At 56.5% G+C, this 22846-nt stretch overlaps 1 protein-coding gene across 4 annotated transcripts in view; it reads right to left on the bottom strand.

Moving 5' to 3' along the window:
* KCNJ12 (potassium inwardly rectifying channel subfamily J member 12) overlaps positions 1-22471 on the bottom strand; it is a 38883-nt gene extending 16412 nt beyond the window's left edge. For 2 of the 4 annotated variants that reach the window (XM_070479253.1, XM_020914212.2), the window contains exon 1: positions 20638-21723. The gene's annotated coding sequence lies outside the window, so the exon portion shown is untranslated. Of the gene's footprint in view, positions 1-936; positions 980-20637; positions 21724-22256 lie in introns of those variants that run through there. The other 2 variants (XM_070479254.1, XM_020914213.2) reach the window with 2 other exon arrangements.
* Positions 22472-22846: the final 375 nt, after the last annotated feature.

Raw genomic sequence — 22846 nt, 5'->3', positions numbered from 1 at the left:
CCAAGAGGAAGCAACAGGGTCAGAGAGACCCTGCCCCAAGTCTACAGGTTAGTCAGTGCCATCTTCAGGCTGGGCATCCTGGAGAGGTCGTGCATACCCAGGGGCTGGAGCACATGACCAGAAGCCAAGGGATGGGGAGGCTGCTCCTACCTTCATCTGAACCATCAGCACTGCCAGCGGCTGGGGCTGGGGAATCCTCCTGCACACGGTCCCAGCCTCGCCGGCTCCAGCCTGCCCTCCTCTACCTCTGAGCTGTGTGTTTATATGACTAACCCTTGCCTCATTTCCAAATCTGTGAAAGGGACCCAGTTCTACTGCCTGCCTGTTAGTCTACGCACAGTGCCCAGACCCCAGTCCAGCACACAAAGGTATGCACACGCATGTGTACACGTCCTGCGTGGACAGACGGCCTGGGGTGTGGGTGCATGTGACTCCAGGAGCGTCAGGGTGTGCATGCACGTGGCCCCAGTTTGTTTCCCCAGAAACAGATCTAGAGTGGAGGGTTTGGGAGCAGGCAGTTTACTTGGGAGGTGACCAGAGAAGGACAGTGCTGGAAGCAGGGGCTGTGGGAGCTGGAGGCTGCAGGGGCCGGGAGACTGGGTGCTGTAGTTCATCGCACAGCTGCGTGGCCAGAGGTGGCGCTCATGTAGAGACCAGGGCATGAGAAACAAAGCTCACACACTGATCGGTGAGCGTCTACACACCCCTGCTCCTCTGGGAACATCAGCAAAGGGGCCTGGGCTGTGTCCTCATGAGGGCACATCTGTGCCTCCATCACGCCAGGGCCAGACACCCTGGGGTGAGTCTCCATGTGTCTGTTCTTGCATGCATGTATCTGTATGTGTGAGCTGTGTGTACACACGTGTGTAGGAGGTGTGACACAGCCATGCACACATGTTCAGGCTACATGCATGTGCATGCACTGAAGTCCCTCACCTGACCCTGGCTGCAGCTGTGGGGTGAAGGAGACGGCTGGCCTGGTCACCCTGGTAATGGGGCAGGGCTGGCTAAGCTGGAGCAGCCCTGGTTCAAAAGAAAAAAAATCAAACCCCTGAACACAAAGAGGAGCAGGAGGGCTGAGAGGGCCAGGCTTGGCCCAGGCTCCACTCGCAGCCTGGCCTGTCTGTCCTTGAGCCAGTGAGGGCTGCCAGAGCCAGGACACGAGTGCTCGACCCAGTGGGCAGACAGTCGGTGGTGTGGGGTCCCTTCGGAGACCCGGGAGTCCACCCGGGAAGGCAGCAGGCAGGGACAGGGACTGGGTGGGGCCGCCCTGCAGGCTCACCGGGCCCCAGGAGAGGGCGCTCCAGACGCCAGGCACACCAGGGCCGCCGGGCCGAGCCGCACGCGTCACCCTCTCCGCCTGTTGAGGCGCTAACTGCACCGCCGCCTTGAGGCCGGGGCACTAACCCGGGTCGTGTGATGATTTATTCACGAGCTCCCGTCCCCTTCCCGTCCCCACGACCAGCTCGTCAGCCTCGCTGCCCTGCCGGCTGGGGAGGGAGGCGGATCCTTGCTCGCAAACATTGCCCGCTATTTATATCTCATCAGACGGAACCAGCCGGGCGCCGCTCCCCGCAGGCAGCCACCCGGCAGCGTCAGGCGGAGTCGAGGTGCGCACACTCTGCTCGGGAGCCTGGGCCAGAGCCTCCGCTCACTGCTACAGGGGCTTTGCCCTGCCTGCTCACTGCGTCCTGAGAAAGCCCTCTGAGCGAGGGTCTGCTGCCGTCCCCAGCAGAAACTGAGAGCTAAAGTGACTTCTCCAAGGCTACACAGCCTGTAAGATGCAGAGCTGGGGACGAACCCCCTGCCTGGGCCGCCCCCAAAGCCTGGGCCTTGGCTGCCCAGCGCAGACCTCCCCAGTTGAGTCTGAGGCGGGGGACTCATTACGACTCCTGTTTTACAGAAGGGGAAACTAAGGCTCAGAGAGGTGAAGGGACTTGCCCACGGTCATGCAGCCAGGAAGGGAAGCCAGACATATGACCCTGCCTGGTAATGTGCCCCAATCCATGCCCTGGTGACCTTCCGGTGCATGCAGGGAGCAACCCCCGGGGGGAGAGAATGGCTCAGCATAGCCAGTCTCCACGGCTACCTGAAGCAGAAGCTATGTGGGGCCCCTTCACCTTTCAAGGTGGCCCTGTCTCAACACCCAGCCCACCTTCCAGACAGCTGTGGAGGCCAGCTTGCCAGGCTCCGGTGCCTCCAAGGGCCCAGCTGTCAGCACAGGGACAAGTGTGAAGAGGCTTGGCATCCTACTGCTAATCTCTGACCATCACCCTCACAGACAAGGGGCCCCTCACCAGGCCACAGCAGCACTGGATGGGGGATTCCGGGAATCCCTTGCCCATCCCCCAGGCATCTTGTAATCCCTGGCTTCTCTTGAGACCCTGGGGACTGAGCCAGCCAGAACTCTGGCTACCGAAGGGCAGTGCGGGCCCCTCTCAGGGCCTCAGTGTCCTCATCTGTAAGACAGGTGCACACAGGCCCTCTAGGGGGACTGGACCCTTGAGACGTGGGGCCCAGCACCGGGCCTTCACACAGTCACCACCCAGCCTGTGGCCACATGGTAGAGGCTTTCATGTCGACATTTGCAAAGCGGGAAGCAGCCCACCTGTGACCCACAGGGCTGCATGGGCTTCGCAGTGTGCCGATTCTGGGTTCAGATTCCATCTCTGACTCCTTGGTTGCGTGTCTAGGCACCTGGCAGCCCCTCTGAGCCATGGTCTCCCTGTCTTCCCGCAGGCCTGTCCAAGTGTGTGCCGGACTCCACTCCAGCCTCGGCAAGCGCCTGAGAGCCAAACAGCTCCTCATTCCACTCAACCCCAAGGCCAGGGCAGCAGACACCTCTGAGGGACTCCTCCACCTGGGCCTCCCCTCGGGGCCCAGTGAGGGCCCGCAATGCCCCGGCCACAGGGCACGGCCCCTCCCTCCCCTCCCCCAGCCAGTCCACAACCCTGCCTGTGTGCCAACTACAGGCCCTGGGCAGGTCACTGGCCTCTCAGGGCCTCAGGTCCCCATCTGTAATGTGCAGGCATTCAGATGTGACTGCTTTGAGGACTGACAAGTTCATAAAGAGCCTAGAGAAGAGTGACCACCATCATCATCATGAGCAGCAGCAGCATTTCTGTGCCAGGCACCAGGGGGACAGCAGGAGGGACCCACTCACTCCAGCACTAGCCATGCTGTGCGCTCGTGGTCTGTTTCCAGGCCTGCCAGCCCCAGGAGTCCTCAAGCATGACCAGGCAGCCCTTTTCTGTGGCCCCAGCAGGGCCAAGAAAGGGTTTCTGGAAAGAAGATGAATGCATGTTTTCCAATGGTTCGCATCTGGCAATGCTGAACCCCAGCAGCTCCCACTGGCAGGGTGCCAGCCACTGGCCAAATTCTGCCTCATCCCTCGGCCTGGGTCACCATCACCTCGGCCTCGGTCGGGGCCACCCCCGACCCTCCATGGCCCCTGGGTTTCTTTGTGTCACACAAACCCTGGCCACACTAGGTATCCTGAGTTTCTGGATCTGAGTCATCTCACCCAGCACAATGCCTGGCAGGAGCAAGGGCTGATGTCTGTGTGCAGAACCTGAAATGAGTGTGCACGCCCACCAGGACTTTATCTCTATGCTCTCCCTTAAGCCTCCCAAGAGTCTTGCTTTGACATGAGAAGAAACTGAGGCACAGGAAGGTGGCCTCTGAACGCTGAAGACTACGTAGGCTGTGACCAGCAGTGGCAACAGCCCCCTTGAGCCCTGGTGGCACTCCCAGCCCCAAGCTTAGGGAAGCCACATTCTAGCCCCAATGTAGGCCCTCAGTGGAGACGTGGAAGCTGGAAGGTGAAGCAGGAGGCTGCACTCGGGTCTCTGCAGCCTGCTGTGTATAGTGGATTGTAGGGACAAGCCCAGCACCTGGCGGTGGGCACTCAGCCACCAGCTGTGGAAGGAAGGGCAGGGGGTCCTCACTGTCCAGGGTCCACCAACCTCCTGTCACTCAGGCCTCCACCTCCTATTGACAGGTCACCGGTTCAGGGGTCTCAGGCCCCCAGAGGGGCATTAAAGGTCCTGGCACCAGGTTAACAGCCAGCAGATAGTGATGGCCCGATAAGCAACGAAGAGGAGGTACCAGGCCTGGCACAAAGGCAGGGTGTTGCAGAGACTCTGCCCATCAGCAAGGGCAGCATGGGGATGAAGGGAGCAGGCCAACCCTGAAAATAGCCAGGGATGTGGGGACAGACCATTTGGGGCCCTGAAGCCAGGCTTTTGAAGGCTTCTCTGTCAGCCACAGCCAGACTTCTAGACAGAGGCTCAGAGGGACACCTCAGGCCCCAGAAAGTCCCCGAACCCCTCTGAGCCTCGTGCCTTCCTCTGTAAATGGGGTCAGAAGAGCACTGGCCCCTCCCGAGGTCACCTCAGGGAAGCCATTCATCAATACCCATGAAAGCCCAAGGCAGCAGAAGCTTCCAGGAGCGTCCTTTCCTGAGACAGAGGAGCCCGCCCTCCCTGCAGCTGGGGAGGGGGGCGGAGGGGTGATGGGGTCAGAAAACCCATGAGCTGGGGAGGTGCTGGGATAGACTGCAGGACGGGGGACAGCAGATGGTACTGGGACCTAAAAGTTACTGAGGGTCTGAGCACAACACACGGGGTAGTGGGGCCCAAACCCTCAGGTGCTGCCCACACGCAGTGTGCTCTCCCCCGCCTGCACCATCGGCTGCATCCGCTTCACTGGTCACAGTGCACGAACTCCTCACGCCCGCTTCCACACTCAGACACATGCCCTCCACACAGTCACGGCCCTGCACGGCCACAGAACACACAGTCAAGCACCCCTCCTGCCCACTGTCCGTCCACACTGTTTACCATTCACGCAGCCTGACCCTGTCTACAAGACTGGTCCCAAGCCTACACTCTGAACCCACTTGCTTGGGCTCTCCCCCTTGAGGATGCTGTGTTGTAAGAAGGGGGACACAGAAAGGAGGGTGGGGGTCCGTGAGACCCTGCACTCCCACGGCACCCGCACCCCAGGCCAAGGGGAGCCAGGTGGCTTGGACTCCCTCCAAATCCAGCCACCAGCATAGTGCTGATGGGAGCTCCTGCCAGCTCCTCAGTGCTGACAGGCTGATTAGGGGGTGGGGGGCCAGCTGGGCCCCCGCCTCCCACTGGAGCAGCTGCAGCCTTTGAGGGGTGCCGCAGGAGGGGCTCCTGTCCCCTGCCTGCCTTTCTGCGCTCCCTGCAGCAGGCGGACCCACCCTTTCCTGGGGAGCCCACGCCTGGGGGACTGGGCACTGCAGGGCATACACACGTCCACAACTGTGCCGCTTAAGTGAACACAAGCTGAGCGCCTACTGTGTGCCAGGCCTGTGGGACCCAGGGTTCCCGTTGCTCCGCTTGGGTCTGGAGTGGGCGATGTGACTCCATCGCACTCCCAGCGACACAGGGCTCAGGGGCTCCTCAGTTCACCGCGATCCACTCCTATGAGGGCACACACCAGAGACATGAACCCGATTGCAGCCTGACACACCTGACCCGGTGAACAGCGTCCACCCCAGCCTCTCCCCTCAGGCCCCCTCTTGGTTCCTCCCCAAGTCCACATGGATCTCTGCTCAGATGACCCTGCCCTCTCACAGGTTCTCAGGTCACTAACTCAGTCGCCCATGGACACGTGAGGGCCGGGATTCTTTTTTTCCTCAAGAGTGTTTCTTAGAGCAGTTTTAGGTTTAGAACAAAATTGAGGGGAGGGAACAGAGAGTTGCCATTTACCCTGACCCCGCACATGCACAGCCTCCCCCATCATCAATACTCCTCAATAGAGCAGGACCTTCGCTATGACCCATGGCCCTGCCTGGGCCCGTCAACATCACCCAGAGTCCACAGGTCACATCAGGACCCACTCGTGGTGCTGTACGGCCTGTGGGTTTGGACAAATGGACAAAGACTTGTATCTGCCTTGACAGTATCACACAGAACAATTCACTACCCTAAAAACTCTGTGCTCTGCCTATCCATCTCCCCTTCTCCACCCCTGGCAACCACCCGTCTGCCTGTTGTTTCCATAGGTCTGCCTTTTCCAGAACATTTGGTAGCTGGAATCACATGGCACAGCATGCAGCCCTTCGGGACTGGCTTCTTTCACGCATACGGCTAAGTATGCATTTGGGTTCTTCCATGTCTTTTCATGGCTTCAAAGCTGGTTTCTTTTTAGTGCTAAAGAATACTGCACTGTCAGGGTGGACCACAGTTTATTTATCCATCACCTACTGGAGGACATCTTGGTTGCTTCCAAGTTTTAGCAATAACTACTAAAGCTGCTAGAAACATCTGCATGCAGGGTTTTGTGTGGATATAAGTTTTCAGCTTCCTTGGGTAAATACCAAGGGGTATCATTGTTGGGTCATACGGTAAAATATGTTTAGTTTTATAAGAAACATCCAAAGTGGATTCCAAAGTGACTCTACCATTTGTATTCCATCAACAGTGATGAGAGTTCCTGTTGCTCCACCTCCTCGCCAGCCCTTCTAAAGGTATGTAGCAGTATCTCACTGTTGTTTTGACTTACACTTCCCTGAAGACAAATGATATAAAGCATCTTTTCATATGTTTACTTGCCATCTGTATATCTTCTTTTGCTGAGGTATCTGTTCAGGTCTCTGGTCCATTTTTTTCTCATTTTTTTTTTTTTTTATTGTCTGTTTGTCATTTGTTCTCTATTGCTGAGTGTAAAGGGTTTTTGATTTATTTTGGATAACAGCCCTTGATCAGATGTGTCTTTTGAAAATATTTTCTCCCTGTCTGAAGCTTGCCTTCTCATTCTATTGACATCATCTTCCCAGAGCATTTAATTTTAATGAAGTCCATCCAGCTTGTCAATTCTTTCTTTCATGGATCATGCCTTTGATATTGCATCTAAAAAGCCATTAACTATACCCAAGGTCATCTTAGTTTTCTCCTACACTATCTTCTAGGAGTTTCATAGCTTTGTGCCTTACATTTGCATTGATGACCCAGTTTGCATTAAGTCTGGTGAAGGGTAATGTGGTCTGTGTCCAGATTAAGTTCTTTGCATGTGGACATCCAGTGGTTCCAGCACCATTTGTTGAAGGACCATCCTTGCTCCTCTGTACTGCCTCCACTCCACTGTCAATGATCTGTTGGCTGTGTTTGTGTGTGTCTATTTCTGGGCTCTCTATTTTGCTCCATTGATCTATCTGTCTGTTCTGTTGCCAATCCCACACTGTCTTGATTACTGTAGCTTTATAGTAAGTCTTTAAGTCAGTTAGCATCAGTCCTACAACTTTGTTCTTCTCCTCCAATAGTGTGTTGGCTGCTCTGGGTCCTTCACTGCTCCATATAAACCTTAGAATTAGTTTGTCGATATCTACTAAATAACTTTCTGGGATTTTTGATTGGGATACATTGAACCTGTAGATCAAGTCTGGGAATAACTGACATCTAACAATATTGAGTCTTCCTATCCATGTACATGGAATATCTCTCCATTTATTTAGCTTTTCTTTGATCTCATTCATCAGAGTTTTGTTTGATTTATATCTAGGTGGTTTGAGGGCTTCCCTGGTAGCTCAGGTGGTAAAAATCCACCTGCAATGCAGGAGACCCAGGTTTTATTCCTGGGTCAGGAAGATCCCCTGGAGAAGGGATAGGCTACCCACTCCAGTATTCATGGGCTTCCCTGGTGGTTCAGAAGGTGAAAAATCTGCCCACAATGCAGGAGACCCAGGTTCGATCCTAGGTCAGGAAGATTCCCTGGAGGAGGGCATGGCAACCCAGTATTCTTGCCTGGAGAATCCCCACTGATAGAGGAGCCTGGCAGACACGACTGAGCGACTAAGCCCAGCACAATTTCATTGCCGGGGTGCTAATACAAATGGTATTCTGATTTTAATTTTAGATTTCACTTGTTTACTGCTAGTGTATATGAAAGTGGTTGACTTTTGTACATTAACCTTGTATCCTGCAACCTTGCTTTAACTGCTTATTAGGTTGGTGCAAAAGTAATTGCAGTTTTGCATTGCTAACCTTCGCCATCTGATATTGGAATACATTCTTAAATAAATGTGGTTATGTTATACATCATTTTAATGCACATATTTTGCTTTATTTTTTTTGCTAATGACTTATCACTTGCTATTTATTTTATATGTAGTTTAGACTATGGAAATGATGTTTGACAAAAAGCAAATTCAAGCAATTTTCTTATTGGAGTTCAAAATGGGTCGTAAAGCAGTGGAGACAACTTGCAACATCAACAGTGCATTTGGCCCAGGAACTGCTAGCAAAGGTACAATGCAGGGGTGTTCAAGAAGTTTTGCAAAGGAGGTGAGAGCCTTGAAGATGAGGAGCATAGTGGCCCGCCATCGCAAGTTGACAACAACCAACTGAGAGCAATCATCAAAGCTGATTCTCACAATTGCATGAGAAGTCACCAGAGAACTCAATGTCTACCATTAACAGTCATTCAGCATCTGAAGCAAATTGGAAAGATGGAAAGCTCAATAAGTGGGTGTCTCATGAGCTGACTAAGACCAAAGCTATCGTTTTGAAGTGTCATCTTCTCTTATTCTATGCAACAACAACAAACATTTCTCTATCAGATTATTGTGACATCTGACAAAAAATGGATTTTATATGACAACTGGCGATGACCAGCTCAGTGGTTGAACTGATAAGAAGATCCAAAGCACTTCCTAAAGCCAAATTTGCACCAAAAGCAGGTCATGGTCACTGTTTGGTGGTCTGCTGCCCATCTGATCCACTACAGTGTTCTGAATCCTGGTGAAACCATTAAATCTGAGAAGTATGCTCAGCAAATCAATGAGATGCATCCAAAACTGCAATGCCTGCAGCCGTACTGATCAACTGAATGGGCCCAATTCTTCTCCACGACAACACAAGAGTGAATGCCATACAACCAGCGCTTTAAAAGTTAAACAACTTGGGTTACGAAGTTTTGCCTTATCCACCATATTCACCTGACCTCTCGCCAACCAACTACCACTTCTTGAAGCTTCTCGACAGGTGTTTGCAGGGAAAACACTTCCACAACCAGCAGGAAGCAGAAAATGCTTTCCAAGAGTTCATCTAATCCCAAAACATGGGTTTTTATGCTACAGGAATAAACACACTGATTTCCTTATTTCTCATTGGCAAAATTGTATTGATTGTAACAGTTCCTATTTTGAGTAATCAAGATGTGTTTGAACCTAGTTATAATGATTTAAAGTTCACATCTGAAACTGCAATTACATTTGCACCAATCTAAATAGTTCCATGGGCTTCCCTGGTGGCTTGGTGGTAAAGAACCTGTCTGTCAGTGCAGGAGATGCAGGAGACACAGGTTCGATCCCTGGGTCGGGAAGATACCCTGGAGAAGGAAATGGCAACCCACTCCAGTACTCTTGCCTGGAGAATCCCATGGACAGAGAAGCCTGGTGGGCTACAGTCAATGGGGTTGATTGCAAAGAGTCGGATACGACTGAAGCAACTTAGCATGGAGCACGGAAATACTTCCTGGAGTTTTTGTGTCAATTTCTTCAGATTTTCTACATAGATGATCATGTCATTTGTGGATAGAGACAGTTTTATGTCTTCCTCCCCAATGTGTATATCTTTTACTTCCTCTTCTTACCTCCTTAGCCAGGATTTCCAGTAAGATGTTGAAAAGCAGTCATGAGAGACGACTTCCTTGCCTTGTTCCTGATTCTAGTGGGAAGTGTCTCATCGTTCAGTAGGGTGTCAGCTCTAGATTTATGTAGGTGCCTTTAACAAGTTGAGAAAGTTTCCCTCAATTCCTAGTTCACTGAGAATTTGTAATTACAAACGGATGTTTGCCGGGCTTTGTTTTGTCCCCTGGTATGTCCTGGTGCTTGGAGGAAGCGTCGGCCTATGGCAGGCCCTCAGTGGTCACCTCTGGAAGGAATGGGTGCAGCATGTAGAGAAGGCTTTAGCAGGGAGAAGGAGACACCACAGCGATGGCCTTGGGTGGGTGGGAGTGGAGGGGCCAAGTGGACATGGAGCACAACGATCCAGTCACAGGAAAGGGATGAAGGCAGGGTAAAGGGATGCAGGTGGCGGGAGGTGGGAAGTCCCAGGGAAGGGATGCAGGTGTGGTGAAGGGGTGCAGGTGGCAGGAGGTGGGAGCTGCAGTGGGAGCAAGTAGAAGGCTCCTCTTCGATTTTCTCAGTAATGAGGAGGCCACACTGTCGGCTGAGAGTCCAGGAGCCTAGAAGGGAGGCAGGGCCCCAGGACCAAGATAGCAGCTTCTGGATGGAGAGGGAGGAGGTGGGTCTGGGGCCAGAGCAAGAGAGGGGTTCATGAAGCACCAGAGCAGCAGACAGTCATGCCCTTTAAATCTCATCTCCTGCATGTCCAGGAGGGACAGGGTGGGCTCAGGAAGCAGGTGGCAGAGGACCAGGGCACCAGGGATGGCTCTGAAGGGCTCTCTAAGTTCCACTGGCTGCACACTCACCCTGGGAGGCACGGGCACCACCACAGCCTTCTGTGGGGCCAGGGCCAGACACCCCTCCCCTGAGGTACCTTCTTTGCTCCACCAGCCCGTCCTCCCGAGGACTTCTACTCAGGCCACGTGAATTCATTTAACTTGGGTCCAAAGTGAAGTGGATGGGGGATGAATCGATGGGCAACGCTGCTCCACGCCCTCGCATCCTAGCCTCTCAGCAGCACTCACGGGAAGGTCTGCGGAAAGTCCAACATGCCCATCTATGCAGAAGCACAGAACTCAGCCCTGGGAGGGGTCAGGGCTCCCGGGACAAGGGGCTGATGGAGAGATGGGAGCCTCACCTCTGCCTAAGGAAAGGATAAAGGAGGCCTGATCCCTACCCTGAGAGCTTTAGCAGGGCCCTGGCCTAAATCTTTCCCTTGCTTGAGCCTCTCAGCACAGAGCAGTTGCTCAAACAATGACCTGTCTTCCTATCCCAGTTTTGTGGGAGTAAAGATGAGGGAGATTGGACCAGCCCCAAGTCCTATGGCTGAGGTCTCAGGGGATGGAGGGGGGAAGATCATTCAGCCCCTCCCCTTCTTGAGCCTCAATTTTCCCAGTGATAAAATGGACAGGCCACTGAGAACCCTTCACCATCTAGGCTTCTGAAATACTCCTAAAACCTGGCACACAGAATCACGTTTGAAAGGGCAGACTTGGCCCTGTTTCTCAGAATAGTGAGACTCAGAAGGGTGAAGCTACTTGCCTGGAGCCACAAACAGGGCAAGGGGCAGCCCTACTTAAATCCAGGCCAACCTGGCTCATGCCCAACACTGCACCTGGATCTTCAGCCCAGGTCTCAGCCTTCCCTCAAGGGAGAGCCCAGCAGGACCCGTGGCCTTCCTACAGGACCTCATGTCTTTGGAAGGCCCTGGGTCCTCCAGCCTCAGCGCTTCTCCACCTGGCCGCCTGCCTCCGTTGGTGCCTCATCTCTCAATCCTGCCCCTCTCCCAGCCAGTACATTTGAGAATTAAATGAGACAAAGTTCAGAAGAGCACTGTGCGCAGTGCCTGGAACCAGAAGCCAGAGTAAACAGTCATCTTCATTATTATCTTTGGGTGCTGAGTCTCAGTGAAACATCAGAGCACTTCCTGAGAAATAAAGGCACCCAGTGACACCATGGGTTGCTGAAGTCACAGCCAAGGCAGGCATTTTGCTGAAGCATCCAAAATATCCTGATGGTTATCAGGGGCCAAGGGAGGGGGCTGAGGACACCCAAGCTCCCGGGGCAGCAACCTCAGGCCAGCAGATCCCAGTGGCTCAACAGCACATCAGCCATCTCCAAAGGGACTCTGGCAGCCTAGGGAAGCAGCCAGGGCAGGGGCACAGGAAGACTGAAGCCCACCTTTCTCCCTCCAGTGACAGCAGGCTTGCAAGGAAACCAAGACACCTGAGGAGGCCCTACAGGCTCCAGGTGCAAATGGACTATTAGAAACGAGAGAGGCTGGGCTGCTATGTGAGTTCTCTTAGCCTCAGTGTTGGCATCTGGAAAATAGGGCAGCTGCTCTCCATCCTTGGGTCTAACCATGAGGACCCACCAGGATGAGAAAGGGTGCCACATGTGGCAGGGGCATCAGGAAAGACCTCAACCTGGGGAAGGACAATGGTTAAGGAAATAAGCATTCAGCAGGAGCTAGCAGCAGCCAGGAAGGGAACCACAGAAAGGTATTTCAAGAGGAAGAAAAGCTACACTGGCTCTAAAACGAGAAAGGCGCCCATGGAGACGCTGACAAGGACAGAGTCTCGTCCTCTTTCCCAGGGGCAGGGAGCGACCACCCTGGAGGGCACATCGCTAGTGGCTCTAAAAGTTGCCAAGGCACAGGCCCTCTGACCCAGCATGGCCACATGCGGACTTCTTGCTTGTGTGATCCTGGCACAGGGACCTCAGGACCCAGGTGATCACAGCAGCGTTATGTGGGGTGATGAGGCCGCTCACAAACCAGAAATCCAGCCCAATGCATGCAGTGCGGGTGACTGTAAAACCATTCTGCTCATGGACGTACTGATCAAAGGTGCCATCTACTATACTCCTCCTCTGCATTTCCTCTGAGAGTTCCCAGCAGTCTGATGAGGAGGAGAACCATCAATACCTCCACTTGCAGATGAGCAAATAGAGACACAGAACAGTCAAGCAATCTGCCCAAGGACACACAGCTGGTAAGTAGCACAAACCAAGCATACTGAATATGCTTCTCTCTCCAAGATGCATTGCCCAAAACTACATATTTTTCTTAAAGGAGAAAAAAATCAGGATGCAGGGCAGCATACCCAGGTTGACCACGTGTAATGGGTTGAGTAATGGCTCTCCCAAACTACATGTTCACCCAGTACCTGTGAATGTGAGTTCATTTAGGTAAAGAGTCTTTTCAGATATAATTAAGCAAGGGATCTGGAGATGAGATCATCCTGGATCATACACACTGTCACTTCAGTGATGTCTGACTTTGTGTGACCCCATGGACTGTAGCCCGCCAAGCTTCTCCTCTGTCTTTAGGATTCTCCAGGCAAGAATACTGGAGTGGGTAGCCATGCCCTCCTCCAGGGGATCTTCCCAACCCAGGGATCAAACCCATGTCTCTTAAGTCTCCTGCATTGATAGGCGGGTTCTTTACCACTGAGTCATCAGGGGAAAATGGCCCTAAATCCAATGACAAGTGTCCTCTAGAGAGGAGAGAAGACTCAGGGAGCAGAAGGCCATGTGCAGACACATGGAAGGGACACATCTACCAGCCAAGGAACCCCAGGAAGCCTCAAGGAGGAAGCGATTCTGCCAACATCTTGAATTCAGACTCTGGCCCTGGAACTGAGAGACAATAGCCTGCTCTGTTTTAAGCCCCCCAGTCTGTTTTGACTTGTTATGGAAGAAAGTAGTACAGACTCCACCTGCTGTCCACCATCCCACTTCCATTTTCCCCTTGGGACTTAGCTGACTGATGGGGACGGCAGCCGACTGATGGGGACGGCAGCCCCATGCAGGGCAGTGCAGACAGGTCAGCCGTGCAGATTTGTTCAACCACTTGCCCTCATGTGCCCAGTTCCCAGAGGAGCAGACTGCGACCACAGGCTCAGGTCACAGCTCCCAGGGGTGCTGCTCCCCCGCCACCCCCTCCTCCAGTGTCTGATCTGAGGCCCACCAGGAGAGCAGCTGGGTCAGGACAGGACCCAGAGCTTGGTCACCTCGCTCTGCAGCCTCAGGGTCAGGGCATCTGCCGCAGGATTGGGACAAAGCCCACAAGTGCCCTGAGGCTATAGCTGGCAGGGCCAGCAGAGGAAAGAAAGAAGGTGGCTGGGGTCTCCTCTGCTATGAAGCCCCCAGGGAGGGCACAGGCCATTCTGTGGCTGCCCCCAAGGACTTCTGAAGGCATCCCCTCCAACGGTCCTGAAGGCTCCTGGAGCTGGGCTGAGGGTTGGGGGGAACTTGGCCACCCTGGCCAGGCAGGTGCTGCTGACAGCTTGAGGCACAGCGGGCCAAGGTGATGGGCACAGTTAGCCTCCGGCCTGCATGGCAGAGGGGCTGGGGGCAGGGAGCAAGGAGGCTGCCCTGGCTGCCCTGACCACAGAGCTGGAACGGAAAGAGGATAAGAAAACAGATTCCCAGACGGAGGCATGATGCTCACATCCACTTCACAAGCAGGACTGCTGAGGCTCAGGCTGAGCACCCGGGCAGTCCTCTCAACTCAGCCTCTCAGACCCTTTCCACAGGGGCCCTCAGTGGGGCCAGGCGGGGACCGTCCTTCTGATTCCTCCAAACCAGGCGACAAGAGTGATGGTGGCACCCAGCAGGAAGTTCAGTGGCAGATTGAGGGTGACCGTCCCCAGCAGAGGCCTGTTTCCCCCCTCCCCCACCAACCCCAGGGCCTCAGAGGAGCAACCTGGCCGGTGCTTTCCCTGTGGGGTCAGGCACCACACCGGCCTCAGCCTCACATTTGTCCATGCTGGGCCACACGGTCCCTGAGACCCAGAGGGCATGGACAGCCCAGGTTTGACTGCAGCAGGGTGACCTCCCCATAGATGCTGAGCCAGGGCTCCACCCTGGGCCCCTGGAACTAGGATTTCTGAGGGTGGAGCCAGATCTGGATTCTCCAACTGCTGCCCCAGGGGGCTGAGGAAGGAGGTACCCCAGCAAAGATCCAACACACCTGCCAGGGCCAAGATATACCAATTCTGCAATTCCAGGTTCTCTGTCCCAAAGAGGCCACAACCATAACTCAGAGCCCACTGCCTGGGAACTTGGGTGGCTGTGCGTTCCTAGATTCCACAGCTAAGATTCCATGGTCCCAAGGCTCTGACTTAGCCCTCAAGCCAACACCATCGAGGGAGATAGGATGAAGCCCCTGGGGATGGGGCCTACTGGGGCACCAGCATAGACAGCAGGGATGGAAGATGAGAAACACGGAAACGGGGATGGGGAGAGAGACACAGGGTGCTGCCAATGGATGTACTGGTAAAGCACTCAGACAACCCAGAAAGTTCTCTAATGACAGTCACCTCAAGATCATGTAACTTTATGATAGGGGTGAGGGGAAGACAAAGTTTGAGAAAAAGAAATTCATTTCTATCCTTAAAATTGTCTGATGCTTTACCATGAGCATGTAACACTCTTGTCATAAAAAGCTGTGATAATTAGCAGAAGAATATGACAAAGTCTATGCTTCCTTAAGTGTCTGTTCACTTGTTTCATGATCCCCCCAACTGAGACATCAGTTCCCAGGCCCCAGCCCCAGGCACAGGGCATAGCAGTGATGCTTGCTGGAGACTTAATTGTCAGAAGAATGAATAATGCTGAATTCTGAGCTCCTCGAGGCCTGTGTTGCCTGTGTCACTAAAACTCACCCATCGGAGACCTCCAGGGCTCTTTGAGAACAGAAAGAGAGCCCAGCAAGGATAACGAGACCTAGGGACCCATCCCAAGGGTGTCATGTGAGAGGGGCTCCAGGGCCCTGCCCACACCCTGCCTCCACAAGATCATGGCCCAGGCCCCTGGGAAACCTCGCCTCTGAGCCCCCACCTGCTCCCAGATCCCAGCTCCCACAGGAGTCACCAACATCCATCCACCTCTACCCTCCCAGTGACAGTGACCCAGAGAGGCACCTCTCTGGAAAGAAGCCAGATGAAGCCAGCTCCCCTTGGCACCCCTGGCCCAGCTTGGCCTGGAACCAAGAACCCAGAGGCACAGGGTCGGGGCAGGGGGTGGCGTGACTGCTACCACCCAGAATGCCAGCTGCTTGCAGAGATTTATTTTTGCTTTAAGTGCTGGGGAATTGCAGGCTGGAGCAGCCAACTCAGGGGGCTTGGGTTGCAGCTGGAAGGAGAGGAGGTGGGCAGGGAGTGGGGGCACACAGCCCCTCCCTGACCTCGGCCGTCGGCTGTTCAAACACACACACAGAGCTCAATACCTCGCTATCTCCACATTCCCCCCACCCACCCACCCAGCGCACCTCTCCAAGGGATGCCTCCAAGATGCTGGGAGGAGGCTTTAGGTGCAGAGGGTCTCAACTGCTGCCCCCAACTCTGCTCCTAGAGAGACCTGCCACCTCCAGCTGGGGCTTGCCCTCTCAGGCCACAGGCTGCCCACTCCCACAGTGGGCATGTCCCACCGTCCTCTCCCCCAGGATGCCCCCAGTTGGGGACCATGGCCACAGTGAGCTGGTGGAACCAGGTTGTATCCCAGAGGTGAGCTCAGGAGATGAGCTCTCAAGGTACTAACACTCCAAGACAGGAAACAAGACAAACACGAGGTACTGCTTTGCCCACGGGAGCCTGGAGAGGCAAGACCTGAAGGTGATGAGGGCGGAGTCAAGTGGACATCTGCAGGGGAGTGTCAGGGCTGGAGCTGGCCTTTGTGCTGGAGGTGCAGAGGGGAGGGAGCAGGATGACCTGAGGGGAAGAGGAAGCGAAGGCATAAGGAGGACCAGTCTGCAGGGCCCGGTGGACCAGGACGAGGAGGGTCCAGAGCCCAGACCCTAGGGACCACGCAAAGAGAGCCATGCGTGGTGCTACATGACTGAAGGCTAATTAGGGGCCAGGGCCCCCACGGCCTCACGCAGCCTTTGCAGCTGCCACTTCAGCAGCTGGGCAGGAAGACGGAGCAGTGGGACACGGGTGGGGTGAGTGGAGGCAGTGGAGTGGGGAGGGGACTCGCCTGCCCTCGCTGGGCCTCAGTTTTCCCACCTGTCCAAGGGGAGGAAGGTATCAGGGGAGGGGTAGGTGTGCCCAGGGTCACTCACAGCTAAAGCCCCAGCACCGGCCCATGCCCTCCGCCACAGAGCCCCCTCCACTCCACACCCCGTTTCTTTTAGGACCCCCCCGCAAGAGGCACACACAGAAGCTCACATTTCACTGTCCTGTCCTGGGCATCTCAGAAGCCTCCCAGCCTGGTGCTTTGATCCCACTTCACAGATGACAGACTGAGGCCCAAGAGGAGAAGTGCCTGGCCACAGTCAGACCACCGGCTGCACTTGCCCCAGTTGCCTGCCCCAAAGTCTCTCCAGAAACAAGGAGATCCCTGAGGGCAAGGGCCGGGTCTCCATTTACTCAACACCCATTTATTAATCACCTTCTGTATGCCAGACGCTGCACTGGGGCCACAGCTAAGCAGAGAGCACCAGAGTCTCCACCCCAGGAGCACACTTCTGCTGAGGCTCTGCGGCAGAGAAAGCAGCCCAGACACAGACCCGCTGAACATTTACAGAGCTCCTACTGCATGCCAGGCCTTAACCAGGCCCTGAGGACACAGCAACCCAGGAGCTGGGATGGTGGGCAGACACCAGGGCCTGTAGGGGACCAGCCCTGGGTGCAGGAGCCGCCACAGTCAGCCTGGCGCAGAGACGCATCTGGGCAGGGTATCTGGGGGTTGCAGGAAGGTGGGCTCTGGGTTGGAGCCGTGTTCCAGTCTCTCCGGGAACCTCCCTGGGACTCAAAAGCTACTGCCACCCTCTGCACTGGCTGACCATTAGGAAATTAAATCAGCTGGCAGAGTGCTGGGCCCTCAGCCAGTGCCCAGTGAGGGCTCCAATTCTGCTCTCGGCCCCAGATCCTCTGGAAAACCCGCCTGCCTGAGCCTGGCCTCACCCCCACCCCCACCCCCATTCCCCACCCCCACGGCCTCTCTGAAGCCTCTGAGCCTCCTGCTCTGCCCGCAGCCCAGTTTCAGGCTGGCTCTCTTTCATCTCTGGCCTTCCCCTGGCTGTCTCCCTACCACATGGCCAAATTCCTCTGGAGCAGCCATCCTGTGGACCAAGCCCACACCCACCACACCTTCCGAGTGGCCAGCCCAGCCTCCACCCCCTTGCTGTCCACGAGCTGCCTCCCCCAGCCCCTCCTCCAGGTCAGCGGGGGCCAGGCTCCAGCTGCAGCCCCACGGGAGGGGCACATGTGCCCAGTGTCACTCACAGCAAAAGCCCCAGCAGGGGCCCAGCAACAGGCACCAGGTGAACCCAGTCAAAGGACAGCCAGCCCCAGCTGGGAGCAGCAGGCTGAGAGTGGGATTCAGGTGGGCCCTCAGGGGGCTCCAGCAGCCTCCAGCCTGGAGCCAGACAAGGGCCACAGAGGCTGCTGGGAGTGACGGTGCATTTGCTTCCACCCCAGACACTGTGCCAAGGCTCCGGGTGCCATGCTTGGTGCTGCCAGCCATGGCCCAGGGCACCTGAGGCCTCGCCAGGCCAGAGGAATCTGCCCACAGCCAAGCCGGTCCCAGTGCTTCCCAACGACAGGGCGCTGCCGTCGCTGTGACTGCTGTTACTGTTATCACTGCTGTCGCTACTACTTCACTGCCTCCGGGACACCTGTGTCACCTTGTCCTGTTTGGACACACATGAGAGAAGGGACAGCATGGCCCTGGGACAGGAAACCCACCAGGGCAGCCCTCTGGCCTAGGGAGAGCAAGGTAGAGTTTTATGCTCAAACTCCTGACAAGCTGTGTGGCTCTGGGCAAGATCTTACCCCTCCCCGGGCACCTTTTCCTCCCAGTACAGCACAGTTCACTGAACATCCTTCCACCAGGCACATATCTCAGGGGGTCCCCTCCTGAGCAACCGGAAGCTCAGTGGGGGTCTGACATGGCAGTGTCAGGAGGAGGTCCAGGGAGAGACCAACAAAGTGAGGCTCTGCCCCTTTCACCAAGGGAAGGACCATCCCATTCAGGTCTAGGGATGGGGCTCTGCTTTACCCTCAGCTGGACAAGGGGCACAGGTGAGGTCTGGGACTGGGAATTCAGATGCGCCAGGTGTGTCCCAATCACAGTGGTAAAGAATCCACCTGCCAGTACAGGAGACCCTGGGTTGATCCCTGGGTTGGGAAGATCCCTTGGAGAAGGAAATGGCAACCCATGCCCATGTTCTTGCCTGGAGAATCCCATGGACAGAGAAGCCTGGCGGGCTACAGCCCATGGGGTCGCAAAGAGTTGGATATGACTGAGCACACAAACATATACACACACAGGTGTCTTTAAACACCTGTGTTTATAGAATGCTCTTAGCAGTACATCAGTAGAGAAGAGGGACCTCCCCTGCTGTCCAGCATACTGGTGCCCACTTCTTGTCCCCAAGGGTGCTCAAGCAAGCCCCTCCCCCTTGCACCCTGCTCTCCCCTGGGGTCTTGGCCCCAAATGATGGAAGCCCTCTTTCTGGAGCTGCCCAAACCTGGCCCCCTACCTGGAAGGGAGGGGCTGCCGGAAAGCTGAGGAGCAGATTTTGCTGGGGAGTTTCTTTGGGATGGGAATCCAGCATGAGGTGGAGGTGCTCTTCTCACAACGGAGGAGTGAGCATGCCACAGGAAGGCCAGAAGCCCCCACTGCTCCATGGGTTGTCCCCTCCCTGGCCCTCCCTGGCCACATGGTGGCGGTCGGGATGGAGACCTGTGATGAGGCACGGCAAAGGAGCAAACTAACACAAGGGGAGGCTGGGGTCTCGGTCGGGCAGCAGCCAGCGCCTAGCTGTCCTTTGCACCTAGGGAGCAGGTGAGGGGTAGGCCAGAGGCTACCACCTTCTGGGTTCACACCTTCAAGGAGGCGGCTGCTGATTTCAGCGGCGTGTGGGCGCCTCTGTGCTCCCAGGAAACGGAGCCTGAAAACCCCGGGCTGTGGGACGGGACATGGTATGGGGGACAGGGGGTCCCCAGCACTTTATTCCAGGGTCCGTCCTGGGCACGGGGGAGCAGAGAAGAAGCGGGCAGTGGTCCCAGGCAGTGTAGTGCTCCCGGAGGATGAGTCTCCCAGGAAACGGGAAGCAGGGTGGCCAGGTCCTAGCAGATTCAGGCCGTGGGGAGGCAGAACTAAAGACCACCTCCAAAGAGACACTTTCCTGTGCTCTCCCATTCTGAACACAGGTGTTTAAATATTCACATGACATGTGCACACTCGTCAGAACAGGCCTCGAATCCCATCTAAAGCCCGACAGGAGCTCTGTGCCCAGCTGCTCTCGCCGGGGCCCCTCCCCGCGCCCCAGGACGTCCAGAGCAGACCGCAGCACAGTGAGGGGACCCTGGCCCTGAATCCGCCGGGCTTCTCAGCCAAGACCCCTGCTCCGCGATCAAGGCCGATTTCTAAAAGCAAAGCAAGAAAAAAAAAAGGTGCGCCTGGACTCACTGGCTAGCTCACTCGCCAGCGGAGAACACCGTTTCCAGAATGTTTTTGCTCCATTAGAGCACAGAAGATGGGAAAGAGAGCCGACTCCAAGGACCCGGAGCCCTTGGGGCTGGGGGCATTTTCCCGGCCGACAGTGATCCGCACTCCCCTCCGCACCCCGACCCCGGTCAGGGGTCTCCGGAGAAGGTCATGGATAAGACTGACGCTGCCCACGAAAGTGCCTTCCCACGCTCCCTCCCGAATCTTTTCTTGCAAGTAGTCCAGAAGGGGACCGTGGGCGCCTCAAAGTTTCCCGGAGCGCCCCCAGGACGAAGGTTAGCAAGAAGCGAAGTTCCTTGGTGGCGGTGGCTGGAGACATGGCAGGGGAGAAAAGCTTGCAGTCAGCATTTCCTCCGATAGCTCACCAGGGAGGGGGAGAAAGGGGGAAAAAAAGAAAAAACAGAAAACGAGAGGACAAACCAAGCCCGCCGTCCCACCTGCCCTGCTGCGGCACCCTCTCTTGCTCGGTCGGCCAGGGAGGGGACCGGCGGGGAGCTGGAGCCGAGCCCCCGGGCGCTTACCTCGGTCAGTGCCCTGGGCACTGCGCGCTCCGCGTCCTCCGAGCTCCGGGCGGCTGTTCCTGGCCCCGGCAGCCGCCGCGCTGCCTGCATCGCTGCCGCCGCCTCAGGGCAGCCCCCGGGGGCGCTCCATGCTGAGGGGCGCGTCGGTCTGGGCCGCCGATCGCCCTGGTCCAGCCGCGGGTCGGGGGCGCGCGCCTGGACGGCGCCCCCGGTCGCGGGGCGCACGCTCCGGTCGGCGCGGTTGGCTTCCGTCCCTCCGTCCGGCTGCTCGTGCGGCCGATCCAACCCCTCCCCCGCCTGCTGCTATCTGATCCCGGGCTGGGCCCGGCGCGCTCCCCTACGCCCAGGCGCCCCGCGCCTCCACGCCCGCTCCGGCCGCTCGCCCTCAGCTACGGTTCCCCGGGAGGCGGTGGCAGAGGCAAGGCCCGGAGAAGGCGGGGAGAGTGGAATGGAGGGCGAGGAGGCGGCAGGAGACTGAGGCTCGGCGCGCTCCCAGCTCCGCGCCCGGCTGTCACCAGAACCCAGCTCGGCAACAACTCTTAACTCTCCGCCGAGAGCACTCCCGCTCTGAGCCGCTCCGCCGCCGCCCCCGCCCACCAGACCCAGGCCTGACCGGGCGTCCCTGGCCCCGGCCCCCCTCCACACACAGACACACCACCAGCCACTTGCGCACTGGAGCGCGCGCGCGAGCGTGCACACGCGCGCGCACACACACATACACACACACAGGCGGAGGCATGTCCTCCCAGGGACCCACACAGGTGCATGGCGAAGGCACACACAGCCAAGTACACGAGCTCAGGCGTCTGGATCCACACATGCAGAATGCATGCTGTGACATACATGACAGTTGCACGTGCACAGGTGGGGTAAACACTCATACTTCCACGTGCAGGCGGTGGCTGCAGGAGGGCACCTGTGCACAGATCTCAACTTGCACATTCCCATGGACTCCTTTCCCGTTCCACGCCAGGCGTGCACACTCGGACACACATATTTCCCCCTCTTTAATAGAATTTCTCTCCTCATCTTGTGCTCTGCTTGACTCTTCCTGTCTCCTGCTTTCTCTCTGTGCTCCTCCCCCTGCCCTCTTTCTCGGAGAACCTGACCCCCATGTGACCCTCTTCTCTTGCCACCCCTGCCTCTGCCTCTTCCCAGCCTGTTCCCACAGGCCTGCCCTTCAAGCCTCCTGGGGCCTATTGTCTGGGCCTCAGATCTCTCAGCCATTGGCAGGGCCCAGGCCTTTCATCCCGGCTCACAGACCTGCCCTGCTGGACCTTGGCCTAAAAGGGAGACCCCATTTTATCACCAGTCTGAACCCTTGCTCAGCTCAGGGGCCACAGATTTGGGCCAAGGAGGCAGGTCTGTGCCCAGAGCAGCAGCCTCAAAGAGCTCTCTGGCCCCCTCAGCCTCCAGCTTCCCCTTTAATGTGAAATATAATTATGTGTCTGCACAGCAGGGAGACTGGCTGCAGGATTCTAACCAAGGAGGATGGCTTTCTGGCCACCGCCCAGATTGCTGGCGGCTCAGACAGAGCGGTCTACAGGCCCACCAGCCCCAGGCTCCCAGCCCCAGGCAGCTGGTGGTTTGGCCTGGCCAAAGCCACCCAGAAAACTCACCCCAGGCTGTTCAGAGTTGGAGCCACACCAGGTCTTCTGCCCAGCGGTGGCGACGGATCCCCTTACCTCCCTGTGCCTCACTCTCCTCACCCGGGTCGTGCAGCTACAGTGAGGACTGAGGACCAAGCAGACCCAACGCCCTCGGCAGGCTCACAGCGGAACGCTGACCGAGCGCTGGCTCACAACCACACTCCACTGTTACCGCGACACTGGCCCTGTTTCACCAGCTCAAAGGTATATCTGCCCCCAGACTGAGCGCCCTTGCTTTGACAGCTTGCGGTGGAGAGAAGGGGCATCCCAGGAGATCCCAGCCACAGCCCCTCCCCCCGCCCACTGGTACTTGGTGTCCTGGATTTCTCCTCCTCGGAGACCAGCTCCCTGGGGACCAAAGGCTCTCAGGAAACTTTTCCTCCCTCTCCCTCACGGTGACCGAGGAGGGAAGTGGCTCAGTTCCCCACCCTCCCTGGCCCAGTTTCCCAGAAGACAGAGGACAGAGTACCACCCTAGGAGGAAGGGGCCCCAAGACACCCAGGGTCCCCAGAGGAGCCAAGACACCTCTCAGCTGGGACACAGTTCCAGCAAATGGTCTC

This window comes from Odocoileus virginianus, chromosome 17 (genome assembly GCF_023699985.2).
Source record: "Odocoileus virginianus isolate 20LAN1187 ecotype Illinois chromosome 17, Ovbor_1.2, whole genome shotgun sequence".
NCBI classification, from domain to species: Eukaryota; Metazoa; Chordata; class Mammalia; order Artiodactyla; family Cervidae; genus Odocoileus; species Odocoileus virginianus.
This window is presented reverse-complemented; position numbering and strand designations above follow the sequence as displayed.